Source organism: Pholcus phalangioides, unplaced genomic scaffold, assembly GCF_987345545.1.
Source record: "Pholcus phalangioides strain wild (caught in Gottingen) unplaced genomic scaffold, Ppha-v1.0 ptg000022l_1, whole genome shotgun sequence".
NCBI classification, from domain to species: domain Eukaryota; kingdom Metazoa; phylum Arthropoda; class Arachnida; order Araneae; family Pholcidae; genus Pholcus; species Pholcus phalangioides.
This window is the reverse complement of record NW_028301615.1, coordinates 4,074,166-4,093,813: the sequence shown is the minus strand read 5'-3', so window position 1 is coordinate 4,093,813 and position 19,648 is coordinate 4,074,166. Positions and strand designations below refer to the sequence as shown.

Here is a 19,648-nt window from a genome sequence, read left to right as displayed (position 1 = left end):
AATCTGACAGGCCTGCGAGCATATAGACCAATATCTCCCAAACGTCTGTACACGGTTTGCCTTGAAACTGTGGTACCCGTGACTGCAGATAGCTGACGAGACAGGTCGGATGCTGTGCTCCGTCTGCTTCTTTTGGCAGTTACTGCCAAATACCGGTCTTCATTCGGCGTTGTAACTCGGGGGCGACCTGTACTGTAACGTCTACTGACATTTCCGTTATCTTGGAATCGTTGCCAAAGTCTAGAGATGACACTTTGGGCAATTCCAAGTTCCTCGGGTACTTCCATCTGAGTACGCCTACATTCCAGGCGGCCGATAATTCTACCACGTAAAAAATCATCCACATGCATCCTCTGTATCATAACTATTCGCTTATGGCACTGAGCGTCTTACAGAACTCTTGTGAACAATTTTACTTCTTTGCCACCATTCATTATATACCCTTCTCTTACACTCTCGTCATTGTGACGTACTATCGGCATCATCTGGTGGCTTCCTGAAATTTGCATATCATTCTTGCAAATGATAATTCTATAGGTGAAATTTTTACTTTAGATTTAGATTTCCGTGTGATTCTGAATTATCCTTAATTTATGGACATGAGTGTAATTTGCAGAAGAAACAGTAATTTTTTAATGCATTGCATCAACTAGCTGGGAATCAGATAAACAATAAATAAACACAGTTTAAGGAGAAGTGGAGCCCAGGGTAAAATTTTAATGACTAAGTTATATACGCGTTTTTTCACCAATTACTTATACAAAGAAACACAAATTTCTGCTAGTTTTCTGGGTCATTTTACTGGTGCGGCTTATACACCGGAATGTTGCCACTGTTGCGGCCGGCGACGCTGCAGCCGACCATTATGTTGGTCCATGATCAGTGAGAAGTTGGCCACCCCTGATCTAAATAATGTAACGAATAAACGAAAATGATTCGTCCCACGAAGAATCTGTATCGTAATGATATGTGTCATATTCACATTTCATCGGAACTGCGACCGTGTTGATGGCATGGCCCCTCACGATTTAAAACTCCAAAAAATATGAAATTTGAAAAAAATTGAAATATCTAAATAAAAAACAGTTAAATATTTAAAAATAATTTGACTTCATTAAATTAACTTCGATTACACGAATAAGAAAACCGGAACATCTGGCCTGCCTTCCGTTTGCGTGCTGCCTTGATGATACATATTACAGTCGATTCCCATATATAACGAATACCGTTATAGCGAAAATCTCGTTTTAACGAAAACCTTTCTAATCCCCCAAATAAGTTTACATAGAAACAATAAACCTGTCTTTAACGGAACTTGTATTAAGCAGAAACCTGGGTTTTCAACGGAAAAAAATCGTGGTCCCGTGGTTTCAATGCTAAAATCACCTATCTAACCTGAAAGCGGAAAGAAAAACTGCACGCTTTAACGGAAAATTTCACACAAACGCTGTGAGTGTTTAGCGACCAATAGACCAAAGGATCGTACAAAATGTTAAAGTGATCCACCGAAATGTTTTATTCAATCTATACTTGCAAATGTGAGTTCGTTTCTATACTTGATACTGTGGTTTTGATTAGTCACGTAGTAAAGAAGTTGCTTTCTAAAATTGTAACAAAATTTTTCTGAAAACAGGCTTTTCCACGAGAGAAATCAGTGTAACTGTTGAATTATACTTACAACACGACTTACAAATTTGTACGCAAGCTGTCTGTATTCCGTGATGAGCAGGGCCAGAATTAATTAGAGAGAGGCGGGCAGCTGCCCTGGTGACAAAATTTAGGTTGAAAATATTAGGTTTTAATAAAAACACCGTTATATAAAATCGTCGAATTTCACAGTGGTAGGGACGGCAAAATCCTGTTGTTCCTTTCCCTCACAAAATTCCTAGTTACTGCCCTGTGTGATGCTGAGAATTAAATATAAGACTTGTAAACATAGACAATATTGTACAAACTAAACCAAACACGATAGATATTGACACCGTAATTGAACATTTTTGAGGAAGTTAGAAAGACGCAAATGCGTTATTTCAGAAGAAAAACAGTGGAGGTCGAAAATTTATACAGATGCTGTCAAAACCTAGATACAGTATTTAGTAATTATAGACTAATTATTTATTTATTTACTTTATCCATTTTTAAATTATTTACTTTATCTTTAATTAATTTACTTTTATATTAAAAGGCCGCTGTGGTGGTCGAGTGGTTATAGTGCCGGACTCGTGATGCGAGGATCCGGGTTCGAACCCCACAGTGGTGGTCGGCTGAAGTTGGTTTTCTGTGGTTCCCAACTTCAAGGCGCAAATGCGAGCCGATCTCCCCGTTAAAAAGTCTCGCCACAGAGAGCAACAGTCCTACAACGATAAATCATTCAACCATAACACTTCACTCATAGTTTGTAAAACTGGGGGCAGATGACAGCACTACACATAACAAGCATTACACAGAAAACAAAACTTTACGTCAGGTAGCACTACACGTACACGCACATTCCCGCATGTACCGATTCGTTGGGGGGGTTCCGCGGGGGGGGGTGCATGTGTGGGTAGCAGTAGTAGGTAGGGGCTCGGGATCCATGATGTTCTTAACTCAGCCACCTCGTTGGGCAATTTGCCTGTTGTGGCGTTGTATTTGTATTTGTATTATTTCAATCACACTCGAGATCGTTACATAATTTTACACATTATATCAATTGTACCTTTATTAAGCGGAAACCTGTGTCCAACGGAAAAAAAATCGTGGTCCCTTGCGATTCCGTTGAAGACAGGTTTTACTGTAATATGATTTGGAATTCCTTTATAGCGAAATTTCGTTATTACGAAGTGATTTCTCCGGTCTCTCGTAGTTCGTTTTATCGGGATTCGACTGTATTTCTACAATATATGGGTCATTTCTACAAAAAAGTGTACATTCCACATTTTTGAAATAAAAAAATTCAAAGTTGAATTTTCACCATAAAATTGATCTCAAATTATAGTCAATGATTTGGAGTATAATATATTTCATAAATATTTTTTTCACTTTTATTTTGTAATAATAGTTTATTTTTCGGGTTCTATGACTGAAAGTCATGGGTTTTGTCCACTTTTTTACGAAAACAAATATTGTTGTAAAAATAATAATAATTATTAGGCCTATTTCGGCAGTTTTTATCTCTTAAAATAATAAAATCAGCTTATTTCGTACACAAAGGCTGAAAAAAAGGCAGTTTTAAACAAATGTTTGACCTTTTTTCTGTCGCTTTGATGGTTTTTCATGATTTTTTCGAAATAGCACATAGAAAAGTTAATTTTAATTTTTTTACGTGTATTTAGCTACTCAAAATCGAAACTTTATTTCTAACAGATAATGGGTTGGTAATTTACAATTTAATATCTTGGTTTGAAGTTTTCATCAATTTTTTTGCCTGTGAAATGCAAAAATTCTTCTCGTAACAGAGAGAACATTATTCCAACAGAGTGCACAGAAATGTTCAACTGAGAGAGATATCTCTCAAATATTCTAAATAGGCTATGCAAATACTTTTATTTTCTCCAAAAGTATAAATTTGTCTTATACAAAATGTAATGGGTGACCCAGGGACTTCTTTGTAACCGTTGAAAAACCGTTTTTCAACCTGGGTCACAAAAACACATCTTCGCCCTCGTAGTTTGAATTTTGATCTGGTAAAATTTTTAAAATCTGGTCAAAGTAGACACTGTGATCAGGATGATTTTTCTTTTACTTCAATTTTTTTTGTTTAAATTAAGTAGTAATAATAAACAAACATTTTCGAAGGGAAAACACCATTATATGCTATTTCTAATCAACTTTTGCAAATTTAAATGCCTTTTGAAGGTTAGTAACTCACGTTTTCTCCGGAAGAAAATCCTTGTGCCACCTTTTAAAGGTCGGTGCCCTGTGTACGCCCCTGACACTACTGTATCGGCAGCGGAGATCACACCCAAGCTGTGGAATCTAATGATCGGGAACGAGATACATCGGCTTAACACAAATGTAAAAAAAAACATAAATGGTTAAAGAAATGTATAGCATCTCTTCCTGCTTTCTTTACCTCTTTTCTCACCATTGTACCCCTATGAACGGAAGTTGTTTTTTTTCATCTCTCCGTTCTTTCTCGTGTACAGTGATTTTTCCTTCGCATTATGTATCTTTCTACTAAATACATGGTGATTATAATTAAAGTTCTCGTATTCTGAGTGGTTTTTCTCAGAAACTGCTTATCCAAATGCCGCTTAATTTTCAGGATATCTTAATGAAAACATGGGAGAGAGATTTATGAAAATGAAATTTAAAAAGTTCAATTTTTGACCACCAGGTGAAAAAGTGGCTCTTTCTTATTACATTTTACATACTCCCATGGTCCATAAAAGCAAAGGAATACGTCTAGAGAACGGGCACTATATAGGTCTGAGTAGTTTACACTACTCCGACCATTGTAGTGCCTGTTCTGGTGGACGTATTCCATTGAAACCTGATATAAATTATACGCTATATGGTCCATGGGAAAAAGGAAAATTCAATAAAAATGCTCCACTTTTTCACCCGGTGGTCGAAAATTGAACTATTTTTTTTATTTCATAAATCTCTCTCCCATGGTCTCATTAAGATATCCTAAAAATTTCTGTATTCGGATAAGCAGTTTTTGGGAAAAAGTACTCACAGTTCTCAATCATCATCCTATATATATATATATATATATATATATATATATATATATATATATATATATATATATATATATATATATATATGGGAAGGAGAGAAAACACAAAGAGGGGGGTGGGAGTGTGAAGGTTGTAGTTGATCACGAAAGAGAAATCTACAGCACTCCCCAACCCTATATTTCTAACATGCGAACAAAGAAACCAGTTTTTGAGATATATCGCGGATAAGTCAAACACAAATTTCCCAAATTTGTTGCGAAAAGCCTGTTCGTGGACTAAGCAGCATCGACCTTTTGAAGGGGTGCAAAAATCTTGGGAGGGGGTAGAGTATAAAGTTTTCTTCCCGGAAAATTTTGAGTTAGCACCCTTCAAAACGCATTTAAATTGACAGAAATTTGTTAAAATACTATATGAAAGTGATTTTCCCTCGATATGTTAATTTTTTTACTGAAATATTAAACATTTTTTTAAATTTTGGGGGGGGAGGGGGGAGGGCCTAGTCCTCCTTCGCTGCGTACGACTGACGTGAAGGGGTTAAAGATGCAATTTGGTAAGTTTTGTCGCAACACGGTACTTTTTAGCGTAGGAGGGCTGATTAGACTGGGACTACAGTTTAATGCAGGTTCCAAAAATGGTAGCTTTCAATATTTTTTCTTTGCCCTGTGGCTAGGCTGCACAGATACTTTGGTGCGCTAACCTCTTGGTTGAGGGGGGGAAAGTCCTATGGTGGTAACATGCTTGTGGTCGTCTTGTCATCGTTTCTGTAATACCTCTGTGCCAGGAATTGTTTTAACACGGGAATGATACAGAGCTCGTATTGTAAGCGAGTGTTGTGTCTTATGACACCCAAGATGCCTGTAGTACTTGGCTAGATATGTTTCTCAGATAGAGGCGGGAAAAAGTTCGATAGCGATTCGAAATCAGCTGTTTAACCCCTTCAAGTGCAGGATTTTGGCAAAAATTTTGGATATATTTGACGCATCGGCGATAAAATTAGTAACCTTTTTTGCACGCTTTAGAAAAAAAGAAGGGCGAAAGAAAATAAATAGATAGAAGAGGGGAGAACCAGGACCATATATCAAGGGTTGTCTCATGAGGCGCTGGAGTCGGTACCAGCTGACGGTACACTTGACGGCATTCCCCTTCAGTACCGAGTGCTTCGGCTTCGCTACCTTGCTAAAGTGGTTAGCAAGCATCAAGCTACATTGCTTGGTGGTTTGCATAATCGCTGTACTGTGCCCATTATAGTGAATTATTTCCAAAATTATCTTTTCGATTATTGTTATTAATATTTGCATATTCATTGGCGTGCTTCGTTCAACCATTTTAAACATTTAAAAGAAGGAATTTCGCATTTGCTTATGAGGTAACTTCCACTAACAATATATTTTCTCGGATCTTGAATCTCGTACGTTAGTTAATTGTTATTGGGTTGATTGAAAGACACGTCGAGACAGATAATTTCAGTTATCTTCCGAACTTTCTAATAATTTCTTATTACCTTTTTGTTTTCATTTAAATTAGGTGTACCTTTAAGAAATGTTAACTTTGTTATGCAGCATAAAAAAGAAAAGCCAGTGGCGTAGGAGACGAGCGTGCTGTGGTAATTTATAGTATACGTCTGTGAGCACCTAACTAAATTGATTCAGAAATCTAAATTTCCTCCTATACGTAAAGATCAAGACGAGCACCCATAAGTTCCAAACGCATCCGTCACCCTGTGAGAAGCGACTGTAAAATGTTTTTGAATGTAATGTATAATGTTTGAAGTTATTATTTATGAATGCTGGATATCAAAAGACAGTATAACTACATCATTCAAGCAATACTACACCGACTATTGCTTGAATTCAATCAATTTCTTGGTTTATAGATAAAAAGATTATGAAAATACTACATGCGCATACTTTTGACACTGAAACCAGAAGTGGATTAAGATCGGCTGAGGCGTGTAAAGTTAGGGTTTTTTCGAGGCCCTTTAGAAGTCGGGGTTCAGGGTTAGTGCACCCGCCATTAAGTTCGCCTCTGACAAAAACATCACCATAAACAAAAAATCTCTCAACTGCATGGTGATTTCGTTTGCCATAAAAAGTAGCATAGCCGTGACGTCACACAGCACCTCCGAGACCACGCCCACTGAATCAACGTCAGAGAGATGAAACAGCCCTTACTATATAGCCCTGGGAAGAACACAGTATAGTAGATAAGAGAGAGAGAAAAAGAGGACAGAGATTCCTCTTTTATCCTCATCATACGCGTTCTCTTTTCGTTCTTATAATGCAATGGCTCCCAACCGGGGGTGCGAGATGGGGAAAAAATGACAACATGTTGACTGATTGCTCAAAAAAATTAAAATGACGATAAAAATCGAATTTTTCAATTCCTAAAAAAATATGAATCGTACCAATATTTGGACGCTTTCTAGCAGCATGACTTCTGCTCGCAGAAATGTGTCATACGAATTTTGCGTTGTCTTTTTTTCGATTAGCGATATTGTACTTGTTTTCCAATTCGGTTGAGAAAAAAATACCATTACTTACCTGAGTTATTTCGCGGTTTGTTTACATTGGTACCTTGTGTTATTAGCATGTGGTGCTTAGATTCGATACTGTCGTGAACGTGACTCAAGAGAAACGTCGAAAAATTTAGTCAAGTGGCAAAGAAACATTAATTTATAGTTGTCGCTGCTGGAACCAATAAGTGAAGTGCTAACTATTCAATGAATATCTTTTCCTAAACCTCAAAAAAAGTTTTTTTAGTTTCTTTTTTTTTATTAATTTTCTAAAAAAAATGAAACTAAAATTATTAATGTAATCAATTACGGAAAAAAAAAACCACCTGAATTTTCGAACAGCTAAAAAACATATTATCCCGGGGTGGGGGGGGGGGGAAGGCTTGGAATCACTGTTATAATGTATAGTAAAAAGAGATACATTTATATGGGGAATAAACTCACTAGCAAGAGTACAGAGAAAACGGGGAAGGGAAAAAAACAACAACTTCGGTTCATAGGGTTACAATAGAATAGAGCTTCGCGATGGTGAGGAAAGAAAACACAGAGAACTGGATTGAATTTATTCCACCGACTTTTGGGCGAAATATTTCGTCCGTGACCGTAAAGGGACTAATTCGATTTTTTAATGCGAAAGGAGTCTCCCAGGCGCACAATAGACGTGACGACCATTGTTATTATTATTACTTTTTTTGGATAAGCCTCCCTCCCTTGTCTGTTCTCATCGAATAAATGAATGAATTGAATGTTATAACAGCCAAGAATTTCATCGTGTCTTGATCACGCAAAAAGATTCACCGGAGCGTTTCGAAAACGCCACAATTCTTCATTGTCTTCTTCTTTGGCAAACGTCTCTGATGAGTATATTGGCGTCCTTTTAATTATCGCACTTCTGTTTTTTCCACCGCCAATGTTTCTCTTACTCATCCACGTACAAAACCACAAGACCATGATGGTCCTTCGATAGCTGCCATCCTTTGAATTAAACGCGGAGGGTGAAGGACGAGAAGAAGCAGTCGCTTCGACGGAATGTTTGTTTCCTCCGTAGTGTCCGTTCGAAATTCCACGCGTGAGCGCGACCGATAGATAGACTTTATTGCTGTGGGGTTCGGAATTTCCTCTTCCCTAAAAGAGACACTTTTATTGCTCCTATGTGGAACATGACAGGTGTTTTTTATGACAGGTAAGAGCGATTCGTGAATGTACTGAAAAATAATCATTTAATAGTTTGAAGTCAAAACATTTGTGATATTTTTATATGTACCGTATAAAGTGAGCCGATAAAGAATTAGTACACACAGAATATATATGTTACTGCCAAAGAACAAAATTGGCCAATTCGCAACGGGGCCGGCCAGCTCTCGAAGTAGCCGGTGATCCCTGACTGAAGTCCGGTAGCAAAAGACATGATTTCGGATCCTCGTCAGGTTGGCGTATTTTTTCGTGATAATTATGTCCGCGTTAGTTGTGGCAACCTATCAAACCACAATCACGATCATTTTTTTCGCTGCAAAATTTGACATAAAAATGTATGTTTATTTTTGCTCTCAATTTCACTTTTTTTTCTCTCGTCTCATGTGGAGCTCATCCAATACGGCTGCTATACGCGTATATAGACTTAGACATGTATCACACGTTGGCGACAAAAAAAAATTGATTTGGCTCCTTTTTGCATCAGCACATCGAACTTTGGCCAGCGATCTCAGGCCACTTCGCTAAATGACCGGCCAAAGTCCGAATGATTTCTGCAATTTGGACTTCGGCCAATTCGCGAAGTGGCCAGACTCGTCGCGAATTGGCCGAACTTCGGGCTTTGGCAGTAACATACATACATGGTGCTTAGGAAAGACCCTCTATCCTGGAATAACTAGCGAACCGTTGATCTTAGGGCCCTTTCACACGGAGCGGATGCGGATGCGGGTCCGGAAAAAGTTTTAACAATTGGAATATACTGCGCCTTTCAGACGAGCCGAAAAATCTCCGCACCTAGGAAATGTTCATGCGGGTCCGGACGTCGTCCGCATGTGTCAAAACCTAAGTGCGGGCTCCGCATCCGCACATAGAAGTTTTGACAATAGGTTTATTCGGGGCTGTTCAGACGATGCGGATGCGGAGCGAATTCGTCCGCATCTTTGGCTACTTTTTGAAGGTGATTTTTCACGGAATTTTTTTAATTATTTGCCATAAATACCCTTAAAAACACCATATGATGGTCCCTGCTCATTAACATAATGTACCTACATACGTCTATCCCTCCGTTTCCTTCTGAGATTGAGATATAGCAACTTCAACTGCCTTTTGTCCATATTTCACAATTTTATGCAATAAAACATGCCAACAACGGCCACTGACGGGACCAAAACTATAAGCCGTTCTGTTCATTACGAATATTTAATTGACTACATACTTTAATAACTTTTAAATTTAATTTAAAAATTTAATTTTTTCTTTTTAGATTTTTAAAATTATTTAAAAAATATAAATATCTGAAATATTATTTTAAATATTTGTTATTTTTTTAAATTTTTAATCTGTTAATTTTTTTAAACTCTAAAAAAAATACTTTTATTAAACAACGTTATCCACGTACGGTGTTCACTCCGGGCCGTTTGAAGACCCTAGCACTTGAATATTTTTGGTGGTTCCCTCGATACCTACAAGTATATTTTACTCAATATTTAGTCTGTAAACTTGAAAAAAAGAAATTTTATATTTCAGAAGTGACTAATCTAAGGATGGGATTTCACTCTAAAAGGTTTATGAAAGTTATTTTATAAAACTTGAAAAAAACAACTGATAAATTCAGGGCTCGGCACGGGTCACTTTTTTCACTAAAAGTCACTTTTTTAGAAACTGGTCACTTTTATTACGTATTTTCAGGCCCAGGTCACTTTTTCCACTTTTTTAGCAAAAAAACCTCGGTCTCGCGCGCTTTTCTGCTGTCAGTGTTTTTCTTTTCTTCAAGGAGGAACTTTACCTGTTCAATATCGCTAATTTTCTCCCTCCCTTCATTGAACTACGATCGAAGGCATCTTATCTTCCCGGGAGCATACCGTGTGACGTCAGCATAACTTGATTTCAAGGCGCTTGGAAAAAGAAAGCGCCTTGGTTAAAGAATCGTCATTTTATGGAAAAGCCGGTCGGAAAAAAAACTAGCATAAAAGGCGTACTTACAACAAAGAATCCCCCCCCCTACTACCATTCTTTCTTATTTCCCCACGCGTGCTCACTCGTTCTTTCATTTTCATCTTATTTTAAAATTGATCCTTTATTTTATTTGTTTTAAAAAATTTTAGTCCTAAGGGCCGAATTCCTTTCTTGGAGCATCGAGAAAGTTACATTTGTTGTTTGTTCTATCGTTACTTTTGTTAATTTTTTTAAATGTTATTTGAAATTACGATTAGAGAGCCCGTGCAGAAGCTAACTTACGCGCAGCGGGAGAATACCAAAGCGCGTATTAAAGACGCGTATTATTAATACGTATTAAGCGTATTAATACGCTTTGGAGAATACTCTTGTAGCTGGCCAAGGTTAAAGAAGCTCGCATGTATTTTGAATTTACTTACAATAAAAAAAAAAATCATCCGATTGAAAATCGCGATCTATCGACAAATAAAATTCGTACTATTTTTCTAACTGGATTTAAATCTCAGCAAGAAACCGTACCCCCAAATTTGATCGAAAGGAGAACTATTTATGAAAAGATCACAGAATCCTGCAGTTCAACATTTAGTTTAACACAAGGGTTTCCAAATCAGATGAAAATTTGTCATCAGGCTGATAAAAACTCAGTTAACGTGCATGCGAGCCGTAACTAGAGGCGGATTTAACGATGGGCACACCGAGTGCGCCTTTGGCCCCTACTTTAAATGTTTTCCTAATTTAAAGGGCCTAATATTAATTTTTTTTATGCCCGGGCCGTAACTTAATTTAGAGCATCTTCACGATACTGATTGTTGACTTAATATTGTTGGATTGTTTTCCTTTTTTTTTCTCTCCATGCACGTGCGGGAACCGGTTGTTCCGACGCTGTATGCAAATCGGCGGCGGCGTACCCTCACGGGAGCACGGATATATAGACTGGTTTTTTCTCTATAGGTGAGATGCCTGTTTTTTCCGCATGGATGTATGTCGGGATTCGATTTGTTTCTCCCTTTTGATTGCTGGCCGTATTTTTGATGAACGAAAATGATCTTGTTTTTTGTTTTTGCAACTTTTATGGAAAAAGAGTTCAAAATGAACTTCTGATCATTGTTTTTCTTCAGCTCAGTCGGTACGCTCTGCCCCCCAACAAATATCGACATCTTGCGCGCCATTCTTGATGTGTAAAAAAATCTTATTTTTAGACCTCGGAAGTTATTTAAACGTTTGTCTCGAGTCTGTTATGACCGCAATAGGAGAGGGCGGGGGTCTGGTTCCACGGGTGTTGAACGATGAAAGGTGCCAAGTTTACTCATTTTCTGTTAAAAAGGGTGGATACCGGCCCCGAGCGATAGTAAATTTTCGTTCGTACTTGCGACCCGGATTGCTACTTACCGTGATTAGATCCAAAAGCGGGGGGCGGGGGGGGGCATCAAAATGCCTTGGACGGCGTTTTTGATGGAATGGTATATTTAAGAAAAGGCAATAAAAATTCCTTTGCAAAATTATCGAATTTGACAGTCAAGGGGCAGTAAAATTACGTTTCTCCTCCAGAAAAAACAATTGTATTACGGCCATGGTAATTCGGGTGTCCCGGATGGAGGCGAATTCACTATTTTTGTTCGTTGAAAGTTACGGGAGGAGTCAGCGCTAACGTGGCGACTTGTTTTCGCGCTAAAATAGGTAGCCCTGACAGCAGCATCCATAAACTCTATCAACCGCATTTATAAACCCCGTATGTTGTTGATTGGATTTTTCTGTTCATTTCATCCTAATTTTCCGTATTTCCCGATATATTCTTATCGATTTTCGCATATTAGGTTAATTCATATTATAAATTGTATATTTTTTTGTAATTTTTTATGTGCCCTTTGTCAGCCATCTTGAATTGACTACCGCAAAACGGCGATTCCTTGGCGCGTAAAAAAGTCGCCACGTTGGTGCTTACAAGGTTCATGGGAAATTTACCGGGGAAGGCCGCTGAGTCTCTTTTTTTGTTAAAAATTACGGGGGGAGGCCAAAATTATACTGTTTTCAGGGGTAGGAACACTGGGCCAAAATTAACATCTTGCGCCATCCTGCTCCTATAGTGTTTTCGTATTTTTCTGCGCCAAATAGCTAATTTTGATTCGTATGTCCAGAATTTCTTAAAGGACGCCAAAAATTTTTTGTTCCTGCTTACCGTGAAACGATTCTTTCTAAGAGCGTGTTTTATATATATATTCCACTGTACGCCTTATTTAAACTATCGGCCGATAGTTTGATTCAATTGGTTCCGTTCAATGAGTTCTATTGAAATGCAAAGTTAAAACTAAATTCAATTTCAATTCATTCAATTTGGTAATAAAAATTCATTGTCCATTTGGTCTCTCTCTCTCTAAAAATATTTTGGTCACTATTTGGTCACTTTTAAACATTTCGGTCACTATTTGGTCACTTTTTCAAACATTTTGGTCACTATTTTCACTAATTTTGAGGCCATGATCCGTGCTGACCCCTGTAAATTGCAAGCGCAACCGATAAATTTATTAGTTGCTTTTTTAAAAGAATTATTATAAAATTTTTATAGTGTAATCCGTACTTGAGGCCGGGATTATACTATAACGTTTTGTAAAAGATCTTTTATAAAAGTTGAAAAATTCAACCAATAGGCGCATCGGTTGCATTCAAGCAAATGCCACCGGTGATCTTAATGGTTGAATTTTTCACGTTTTATCAAAGAGCTTTTACAAAACTTTTATAGTGTAATCCCGGCCTGAGACAGAATTGTGATGTGAATATTTCTAAGCACAGACATTTTGAAAGTCCCAACCCCTCCCTTTTTTTATACTTGCAAATTCTTTGATATTTGCTGAATTTTTTTTTTTTTTTTTGGAACATCGAATGTTTTGGATGTTTTTGGATTGGATTTTTCGAACATTGGATGTGTTTTTGGATTTTTCGAACATTGGATGTGTTTTTGGATTTTTCGAACATTGGATGTGTTTTTGGAATTTTCTTTCATATTTTTCCGAAAGACAGATTTTTTTTCAAAATTTTTTGAAAATATTTTAAGATATTTTCTCCCATCGACTACTTGTGAGGATCGGAATGGAGGCATCTTTAGGCTCAATGATAAAAACCACCAAAGAATGCCTCTAGGCCGCCTATGGGCACTGAATCAGGGGTGAAGGAGAAAAATAATTACAAAAATTGCGAAAAAACAGTTTTTATGCACGAATTACGAACTAAAGATGCGGGCGATTCGTCCGCATCTTCAGCGCTCGTTTGAAAGGGTATGCGGACCCGCGTCCGCATCCGCATCCGCTCCGTGTGAAAGGGGCCTTCATTCACGTGGATGCGGGTCCGGATCCGCGTGCCTTTTCATACGAGCGCATTTCGCCCGCATCTTTAGGCTCATTGTGTTTTCACCCAGTGAACGCTGTATGTGAATAGCGCGTTGTTTTTTTTGTATTTAGTATTTAATTTTTTTTAAGTTATATTTTATTATTTAGGATAAAAATTGTGAAGTTTGGACAAAAGGAAGGTTCTACCTTCCTTTTGTCTTAAAATAGTCTTTAAATATTTTAACATAAATTTCTGGCAGACATTACACATGCTAATGTTTTCCACTAAAATGCGTTTTTCTCAAAACTAAGTTTTTTTTTTAGATAAGGAAAATTTTTTCAAACATCACTCATTCAAATGTTTTGAGACTCTGTGCGTCTCTCAGCATTATGGTGTTACATACGGTAAACTGGGTTGGGGTGACTTCCGACTACGTGCCATTCACGGATTTTAGGACGCAAGCCATGGGTGGAGATACGGGGGGGGGGGGCATTGCACCCCAGCGTCAAAGGTGGAGTCGACTGGTCTAATGTATACATGTATATATGAGCTGACATCATCATCGTGCCCCCCCCCCCTTCCAGATACCGCCTATGACGCAAGCGCTTCCTGGAAGCGTACGGATGAACTATCGGTTTCAAAACTTTTCATGCAGATTCAGGAGCTGTAGGTGACTCACCGACAGCATTTATTGCATCATCTACTGTCAGCTGTTGTCCAGATAATTTTTTAGTGACGCATAAACAAAAAAATGGGAATTCAGGTGGTGACTTTGTACCATCTGTTTTTTCAGGGTTTTTGCCCTCTTTTCACTAGTTTGTTATTGTCCCAGTAATGGTTCTCAAGTATGTGTGGAAGCTGAGTAGTCGACTCTATTGCAGTTACTCAAATGAAACACTTGCATGGGCGGAGATCCACCGTCAAAGGTGGAGTCGAATGATCTAATGTATAAATATATATTGCCGCCTGGCAGTCCAGTGGTTAGGGAACTAGCTTCTGACTGTGTAGGTCTGGGTTCGAATCCCGGGTCGGGCATGGATGTCTACTAACACTAACAAATTCCCTGGACAGATCGTAACGATCTCTTGGGAATACGTGCTGATCACGTTATTATTTATTATTATATATGAATTGACATCATCATCATCGTGCCCCCCCCCCCAGACTTCCAAGTCTATCTCCGCCTGTGAACACTTGATGAGGCTGTTAGTGCGATAAGAAACAAACATGTGCTCACCATTTTTGATCATATTGGGGAGGTGTGTGTAATGGCCATGAAGAAAGTTGACAAATTTTACTCATGGCCTGACCCAGCTGACGAAATTTGGTATCCGAGGCGCCAAATCATAATGAAAATCAGGAAACGTTGATCTATTGGCAGAGACAACAACTTTGTAGTGGAATCGAAGAAATGAATGTTATATTTATAGTGTGTTATTTTTGAAGAAGAGCCTTATATTTTCGAGTTTTAAGTCTTCTTTATTTTTGTTAATGTCTCAGGGGGAAAAAAAAGTAAAAATAATTGCTTTCTTTACTTAAAAATGTCAATAAACTGATTTTTTAGGTTTCAGAAATTTATTTATAAATTCAAAAATGACCTAATTTTTGGCAGAAATAATAGTTCCAAGTAAAGTTAACAACTGGAATGACTGGCGAGTGATTAGCGAAAAAAATTCGCTGTCCTTTCTCCTTGCCGTCATAATATTTTTTTTAACCAGAAATCGAAAGCTGAGATGTGAGACTATCTTTAGTAAAATCCCCAGCAGTCTAGGGCCTAGGCAAAGCATAAGGGTAGCACGAAGTCACTCCAGTTTACGGTACTTTAACACGAGCTTTTAAGATTTTAATTGATGGTTTTTTTTATTGAATTTTAACGACATGCAACTTTTTCAAAAATCACCAAAATTTACACATATTTTGTGCCGTAAAAATTTTTTAAAATAATTTTAATAAAAAATCCTCGTGTTAAAGTATGTAACACGTTGGCAGTTTTAAGGTTACTATATCTCCTTCATCTCAGAAGGAAACGGGTGGATAGACGTATGTGGGTACATCCTATTCATGAACAGGGACCTTCATATGGTGTTTTTAAGGGTATTCATGGAAAATAATTTAAAAAAATCCGTGCAAAACCATCTTTAAAAGTAGCGAAAGATGCGGGCGAGTTCGACCCGTGTGAAAGAGCCCTCCCTTTCTCACGGAGCGGACGCGGGTCCGGAAGAAGTTTTAACTATTGGTACACGCGGAGCCTTTCAGACGATGCGGAATGCGCCCGCAACTTGGAAGTGTTCGTGCGGGTCCGGGTGGCGTCCGCATGTGTCAAAACCCAAATGCGGACTCCGCATCCGCACATACAGGTTTTGTACATTAGGTTAGGCCCCTTTCACACGGAGCGGATGCGGACGCGGGTCCGCATACCCTTTCAAACGAGCGCTGAAGATGCGGACGAATCGCCCGCATCTTTAGTTCGAAATTCGTGCATAAAAACTGTTTTTTCGCAATTTTTGTAATTATTTTTCTCCTTCACCCCTAATTCAGTGCCCATAGGCAGCCTAGAGGCATTCTTTGGTAATTTAATCTAGAGCCCCATAGAATATGGGTATAAAGATATCTTCATTCCGATCCTCACAAGTAGTCAATGGGAGAAAATGTCTTCAAATATTTTCAAAAAATTTTGAAAAAAAATCTGTCTTTTCGGAAAAATATGAAAGAAAATTCCAAAAACACATCCAATGTTCGAAAAATCCAATCCAAAAACATCCAAAACATTCGATGTTCCAAAAAAAAAAAATTCAGCAAATATCAAAGAATTTGCAAGTAGTAAAAAAGGGAGGGGTTGGGACTTTCAAAATGTCTGTGCTTAGAAATATTCACATCACAATTCTGTCTTAGGCCGGGATTACACTATAAAAGTTTTGTAACAGCTCTTTGATAAAACGTGAAAAATTCAACCATTAAGATCACCGGTTGCATTTGCTTGAATGCAACCGATGCGCCCATTGGTTGAATTTTTCAACTTTTATAAAAGATCTTTTACAAAACCTTATAGTATAATCCCGGCCTCAAGTATGGATTACACTATAAAAATTTTATAATAATTCTTTTAAAAAAGCAACTAATATATTGAAATTTATTAGTTGCTTTTTTTCAAGTTTTATAAAATAACTTTCATAAACCTTTTGGAGTGAAATCCCATCCTTAGATTAGTCACTTCTGAAATATAAAATTTCATTTTTTTAAGTTTATAGACTAAATATTGAGTAAAATATACTTGTAGGTATTCGAGGGGAAACACCAAAACTATTCAAGCGCTAGGGACTTCAAACGTCATAATTCGGCCCTGAGTGAATAAACTGAAAAAAAGTGAAATTTTATATTTCAGAAGTGACTAATCTAAGGATGGGATTTCACTCTAAAAGGTTTATGAAAGTTATTTTATAAAACTCGAAAAAAAAAAACAACCAATAAATTTATTCGAGCAAATCCAACCGATCAGTTTATTGGTTGCATTTTTAAAATATAAAATTTTTATAGTGTAATCCGGGCTTAAGACAGGATTGTAATGTGAATATTTCTACGCACAGACATTTTGAAAGTTTCCACCCCTCCCCTTTTTTCTACTTTGCAAAGTCTGATATCTCTTGAATGTTTTTTTTTTGGAACATCATTCGATGTGTTTTCGGAATTGTTCTTTCATATTTTCCAAAAAGTTTCTCCCTAAATCTTTTGAAAATATATTTAAATATTTTCTCCCGTCGACTACTTGTGAGGATCGAACCGAAGGCATCTTTATACCCATATTCTGTGGGCTCTAGATTAAACCACCAAAGAATGGCTCTAGGCTGCCTATGGGCACTGAATCAGGGGTGAAGGAGAAAAATAATTACAAAAATTGCGAAAAAATAGTTTTTATGCACGAATTTCAACCTAAAGATGCGGGCGAAACACCCGCATCTTCAGTGCTCGTTTGAAAGGGTATGCGGACCCGCGTCCGCATCCGCATCCGAATTTCAAACTGAGAGCGCACTGAACTGAGTGACTCGCAGAGAAAAACGTGAATAAAACTTTAAAAAAATTAAATACTTTTATTAAACAACGCGCTACTCTACGTACGGCGTTCACTGAGTGAAAACAAAATCAGTCTAAAGATGCGGGTGAAACGCCCGGATCTTTGGTGCTCGTGTGAAAGGGTATGCGGATACGGACCCGCATCCGGTCCGTGTGAAAGAGGCCTAAGTTTTGACACATGCGGACGCCATCCAGAACCCCCCATGAACAATTCCAAGTTGACGGCGCCTTCCGCATCGTCTGAAAAGGCTCTCACACCCCCCCCCCCGCCAAAAAATCCATGTTAGCTGCAATATTCGCTGAGATATTTGAATTCGAAAATGAGGGAAAGAACTGCACGCGAAGCATAAAATGAACTTGTCCGTTATTTTATGCAGTTCGTTCTGTCATTTACGCATAAAATAACGGGCAAGCACATTCTACGCTTCATATACACTGAAGAGCCAAAAAAACTGATACACCTGCCTAATATCGTGTAGGGGCCCGCGAGCCCGTAGAAGTGCCGCAACACGACGTGGCATGGACTCGACTAATGTCTGAAGTAGTGCTGGAGATAATTGACACCATGAATCCTGCAGGGCTGTCCATAAATCCGTAGGAGTAAGAGGGGGTGGAGATCTCTTCTGAACAGCACGTTGCAAGGCATCCCAAATATGTTCAATAATGTTCATGTCTGGGGATTTAGGTGGCCAGCGGAAGTGTCTAAAGTCAGAAGAGTGTTCCTGGGGCCACTTTGTAGCAATTCTGGACGTGTGGGGTGTCGCATTGTCCTGCTGAAATTGTCCAAGTCCGTCGGAATGCACAATGGACATGAATGGGTGCAGGTGATCAGACAGGATGCTTACGTACCTGTCACCTGTCAGAGTCGTATCTAGACGTATCAGGGGTCCCATATCACGCCAACTGCACACGCCCCATACCATTACAGAGCCTGCCTCCACCAGCTTGAACAGTCCCCTGTTGACATGTAGGGTCCATGGATTCATGAGGTTGTCTCCATACCCGTACACGTCCATCAGCTCGAAGCAATTGGAACCGAGACTCGTTAGACGAGGCAACGTGTTTCCAGTCCTCAACAGTCCAATGTCGGTGCTGTCGGGTCCAGGCGAGGCCTAAAGCTTTGTGTCGTGCAGTCATCAAGGGTACACGAGTGGGCCTTCGGCTCCGAAAGCCCATATCGATGATGTTTCGTTGAATGGCCCAGCATTGAAATCTGCAGCAATTTGCGGAAGGGCTGCACGTCTGTCACGTTTAATGATTCTCGTCAGTCGTCGTCATGATCTTTTTCCGGCCGCAGCGATGTCGTAGATTTAATTTTTTACCGGATTCCCGATATTCACGGTACACTCGTGAAATGGTCGTACGTGAAAATCCAAATTTCATCGCTACCTCGGAGATGCTATGTCCCATCTCTCGTGCGCCGACTATAACACCACGTTCAAACTCACTTAAATCTCGATAACCTGCCATTGTAGCAGCAGTAACCGATCTAACAACTATGCTAGACACTTGTTGTGTTATATAGGCGTTGCCGACCGCAGCGCCGTACTCTGATTGGTTCCATATCCCTTTATTTGCATACGCATGCCAGTACCAGTTTTTTTAGCTCTTCAGTTTATAATATGCTGTTCTTTCTCACATTTTCAGCGACTGTCGAATTCAAATATTTCAGCGAATTGCACTTGAAAACATGGATTTTGTTTTTTTGTTGGGCTCCGAGAAGATAATTTTCTGATTGTGGACAGGGTTGTCGTTTCAAAAGTTTTTTTTTTTCTTTTAATAATCATACAGCCTTTTGCAATATGACGTGTGTATCCGAGGTTTCTCCACATTTTCACTTTTTCTTTTTTTTCAATTGGAAGTACGCTTCTAGGATCAACGGTTCGCGAGTTATTCCAGGATAAAAGGATTTTCCAATGCACTCTGTATACAT

The 19,648-nt window shown here is 38.5% G+C and overlaps 1 protein-coding gene across 2 annotated transcripts in view; it reads left to right on the top strand.

Moving 5' to 3' along the window:
- Positions 1-19,648, top strand: part of LOC149069372 (uncharacterized) — a 39,115-nt gene that overhangs the window by 9,342 nt on the left and 10,125 nt on the right. Inside the window, exon 1 of one of the 2 annotated variants that reach the window (XM_089249866.1) lies at positions 8,044-8,362. The exons of the other annotated variant lie outside the window; for it this stretch is intronic. The gene's annotated coding sequence lies outside the window, so the exon portion shown is untranslated. Of the gene's footprint in view, positions 1-8,043; positions 8,363-19,648 lie in introns of those variants that run through there. 2 annotated transcript variants of the gene reach the window in all.